Here is a 4,971-nt window from a genome sequence, read left to right as displayed (position 1 = left end):
CGAGGGTTAAGGAACTTAATCTGCCCCATAGCGCTCTCGGGGCAAACAGGCCTGTGTGGTCAGAGTGAGTGAGGGGTCCGTGGAGGGAGTAGGGAGAATTCAGACTGTCTGAAGGGCACTGGGGAGCCACAGCAGAGTTTAGAGGAAGAGAGGGTCACCCCGGTTTATGTTTGCAAAAGCCACTTGGCCTGCAAGGTGGGGAGCGGATGAAGGGGCGCTAAGGGGCGGGGGCTTGGAGTCCAGAAGTGGCTGAACAGGGACCTGGTGGAGGCTGGCCCAGGCTGAGAACCGGATAGATTCTGGATGGATCTTGAAAGGTGGTGCTGCAAATGGCCACGGGATGGGATGTGGGGTGACAGGCATCATTGGTCCCCTCTCCGGCCTGAGCTACTGGAAGGACATGTGACATGAACGGGGCCTGGGGGACAGGAAGGAAACACTGGCCAGACAGCTGGATCCCCAAGGGGGAGGCCTGGCCCGTGTTGTTGGGGGGTGCACCCCAGGGGGAGCAGGTCCGGGCAGCTGAAAGAGCCAACTCTATCCCCTGCCCTCCCTCTGTTCTCTGTGGTCTATCTTGGGTCCTCCATTCATGTGGACCCCACAGATCAGGAGGGAGGCAGACTTGTCTTAGGACACTAGCCCTCAGGCTCTGAACACATTTAGTCCGTAGGGTAGTTGAGAGGGAGCAGAGAGGGAGGTGCTTTTGAAGTACTTGGGGCTTTTGTAAAACGATTCTGCTCAGTGGTGCTCAGTAAATGGGTGTGAAAAGGAACTGTGGTGTTGGAGAAGACTCTTGAGAGTCCCGTGGACTGCAAGGAGATCAACCCAGTCAATCCTAAAGGAAATCAACCCTGAATATTCATTTGAAGTACTGATGCTGAAGCTGAAGCTCCAATACTTTGGCCACCTGATGCAAACAGCTGACTCACTGGAAAAGACTGACAGCAGAAGGAGAAGGGGGCAACAGAGGATGAGATGGTTGGATGACATCGCCAACTCAGTGGATGTGAGCTTGAGCAAGCTCCGGGAGATGGTGAAGGACAACCTGGCGTGCTACAGTCCATGGGGTCACAAAAAGTCAGACACAACTGAGCGACTGAAAGACAAAAACAAATGAAACAGGCTTGGATGAGGTCTGGAGAAAGATGGGGTAGGATGTGCCCCAGATGGGCGGCTGCCTACCTTTACCCCCAAAGGCCTTTGCACCTCCTTTTTACAGTGAACATGCACCCATTTAGCAGGGAAAGAATGAAATAAACTACCAAACAGAACAAAGAAAAAGGCTCAGAAACATCAGGGGGCCCGGGTTCCAGTCCCAGCTCAGCTCCTCAGGTGCTGTGTGATGCCAGGTCTGCTCCTTAACCTCTCTGAGCCTCACTTCCCTACCTCCTAGGGCTGCTGAAGGACTTGGAACAGGGCCCAGCTCACACTCGCGCAGGGGTTGGCACTTCTTCTGTAAAGGGCTAGATAGTAAATATTCCCAGCATTGCGGGCTGGCTGATCTGTTGCAAGGACTCAATTCTGCCATTGCAGCCAGAGGCAGTAGATTGCAGCATCGAGTGGCCCCGTGCCAATAAAACTTGATTTACGAAACAGGCATGCCCACCTCATGGCTCTCGCCATTACTGGACATCCTCTGGGCATCTGGACTTCAGCGGGTCTGACACTGGGCTCTGCATGGGCCCCAGTCACCACCTCTTCCCTGTTCCCAAGTCAGAGACCCACCCCTCCACGTCTCCCAGCCCGGACTCTAGCTCAGGCCCTGTGCCTCCTACTCCTGCCTCCTTTCATTGCCCTCTCCCCGTCTCCCTGCCTCCTCTCTCCTCTCCACTCTCACCAGAGGGTCTGCCCCCACCTGCCCCACTCAAGCACCTTCTATAGTTTCCCAGTGCCCTGCAGCCTGGCTCTCAAGGCCCAGCTGAGCCCTGGAAGCGCCCTTCCTTCCCCTGCCCCTGCCGCTCACCCTGCTGCTCACCCACTGGGCCCTCCTCCAGGAGCCTCTTCCCACCTTCCCCATGTTCCTGGGTCTCTTTCTTGCTCTAAAATCCTACTGTCCTCCCTCTGCTTCCTGCCGACTTCAGTCACTTTCCCTCCTGAATTCCGCCTCTGATGATGTCACTAACTGTGGTGTTTCCCACCCAGCTCTCCGCCAGAGCAGGGGTCTGTGTCCTTCTTCTGTGTCCCCTTCCCCCCACATCTGCTCACAGCAGGCGCTCAGTAAACACTCATGGAGTGAAGGACTGCATACCTCCTGCTGTCTCCTGTGATCCTCTCAGCAGGAGTGGTGGCACTAGCGTGCAGTTTACAGATGAGGGGCGCACAGGACACCCAGCCCCCTGCTGAGTTCTCACCAACACCCTTAGAGACCCTCTCAGGTCATCTGTTCTCCAGAGGAGGAGACTGAGGCCCAGACAGCTGTGGGGCCAGCTCTAGGGACCCCAACAGTGACCCATCCTCCCCCTGTAGAAATCCTGGAGGCTGAAAAGGCAGACAAGGTGGAGAGAAGTGGTGAGGCTCTGCCTGCTGCTTCAGAGACCCATCCATTGAACGGGTTTGCTCAGGCCCCCATGTGCCACCCACTGAGACCCACACATCCCTTTCTCTGTTCTCTACCAGGTCCTCGGATGGATGCAGGTCCAGGAGAAAGTCTGGGAAGTGCAATGGTGTCCGGCACGATCCCTCACTGGCCAGGGCTGCCATCTGCAGGGGAGTGACTGCCATACAAGATGTTGGTGGATTGGGCTGTTTATTCTTTAAAAAAAAAAAATGTTTATTTGGCTGCACTGGATCTTAGTTGTGGCATGGGGGATCTAGTTCCCTGACCAGGGATTGAACCCAGGTTCCCCTGCATTGGGAGCACAGAGCCTCAGCCACTGGACCACCAGGGATGTCCCTGGGCTTTTTCTTAAGGCAGCATCGCCCATTTCAAGTAATAAGAAGCAATCTCCTTGGAGTGTGAGTTAAAAGGGTTAAAAAAGTAAAGGGTAAGCGTCACCAGCGACCCCTGTATGGCCTGTGCCCCAGGCCAAGCACCAACCTCATCCACAGATGAAGAAACTGAGACACATGGAGGCCAGGTGGGGGTGGGTGGGGCTCCTGGGCTTCAACACTGTGTCTGGGGGTTCACTGGAAAGATTTTGAGTTTTTCTCAAGTTCTCAGGGGCTCTTGACCAAGCACCATTCCTCTCTTGACTGCTTGAACCTCTGCTACTAATTTGGGCTAAGGAAGGGCCTGTTCACTTATTGAGTGCAGACTGCATGACCCACTCAAGGCAAGGTGATAGACACCGACTACATGTGTGCCCTACTCAGTTGCTTAGCAACTGACTTTGAGCTAACCTCCTCAATATATAAAAAGCTCCAACAAATCAACAACAAGTGTTAAGTAAAGGGAGTTTTCTCATCATTCTCATCATCATCATCACCATCGTTGCTGTGACTTAGAAAGCCACCAAATCCTCCATGCAAAGACCCTTCAAGTCTCAGAGTTCTGGTTTCAAGACCCTCTGCTGTGCGGCCCCAGACCAGCCAGGCTCCTCTCTCTGGGCCTTGGTTTAGGAAATGGAAACACTGAGCCCCACACAGGAGGTTCCTTAGGACTTCAACGAGCTTGGTTATTCAGATCCTTGAAAGACGGTTGTTGGTTTCACAACTCTCACCAGAAAAGAAGGAAATGTGCCAGGTTGTGGGCACAGTTGGCCCCTGGCAGAGACAACAGGAGCTGGTCTGAGGCTGCAACTCTGGCGCATCGCTCCCTCGCTGTGCAACCTTGGTCAAAGCACTTGACCTTTCTGTGCCTCTGTTTCCCCCGTCATTAACATGGGGACTGCAACAATACCAACAGCCTTGGGTTTCTCTAGGACTGCATGAGTCCTACACACCCTGGGGCGTGTGGCTGGGGGACGTGACCACCACGGGGGAGCACAGCTGTGACAGGCCAATCCCAGGCCCCATAGTGGACAGGAGCCACTGAAGTCACCTAAGGAATAATCCCCTACCAGCTGCTTTGACCTCTGGGGAAGCACAGGGTCCAGCCTGGCCTAGACCCCGAAAACGACCTCCACGTGGACCCTGTTTCCCACTTTGCTCTGTGTTCAAGGCCTGATGGTTCCTGCAGCTGCAGTCACATCACCACAAACTTAGTGGCCTAGAATCACGTGCCTGGGCTTCCCCGGTAGTCCACTGGTTAAGAATTCACCTTGCAATGCATGAGACACTGGTTTGATCCCTTCTCTGGGAAGATCCCACAAGCCACGCAGCAACTAAGCCCATGCACACTACTGAGCCTGTGCTCTGGAGCCGGCTCGGCAACAAGAGAAGCCACCGCGATAAGAAGCCCCCACACTGCAACTGAGGAGTAGCCCCCACTCACCACAACAGGAGAAAGCCCACACAGATATGAAGACCCAGCACAGCCAAAAATTAATAAATTAAAAAAAATCACATCTGCTTACCTGGTTGGTTAGCCTCGCTGAGATGAGATCCAGGTGCCTGCATGCCATGTTTCTTTCCAAACCAGCTGGTTCTACCCTCACCCTGCCACTTTTAAGGCTGTGCCTCATTTTCCTTGTCAGTACAATGGGTGATAACAATACAGCAAAGTAATTAACACAGGGGGTTGAGGCTGGCTAAATATAGCCCCACAACACCTCTGTCCTCATTTTGGGGACTGTGGACATGTCACCTCATGGGGCAGAGGGGACTTTGCAGGTGAGATTAAGTTAAGGCCCCTGAGATGGGGAAAAAGCTATGACAAACCTAGACACCGTATTAAAAAGCAGAGACATCACTTTGCCGACAAAGATCTGTCTAGTCAAAGTTATGGTTTCTCCAGTAGTCATATATGGAAGTGAGAGTTGAACCATAAAGAAAGCTGAGCGCCAAAGAATTGATGCTTTTGAACTGTGGAGTTGGAGAAGACTCTTGAGAGTCCCTTGGACAGCAAGGAGATCAAGCCAGTCAATCCTAAAG

Source organism: Odocoileus virginianus, chromosome 3 (genome assembly GCF_023699985.2).
Source record: "Odocoileus virginianus isolate 20LAN1187 ecotype Illinois chromosome 3, Ovbor_1.2, whole genome shotgun sequence".
NCBI classification, from domain to species: Eukaryota; Metazoa; Chordata; class Mammalia; order Artiodactyla; family Cervidae; genus Odocoileus; species Odocoileus virginianus.
This window is presented reverse-complemented; position numbering follows the sequence as displayed.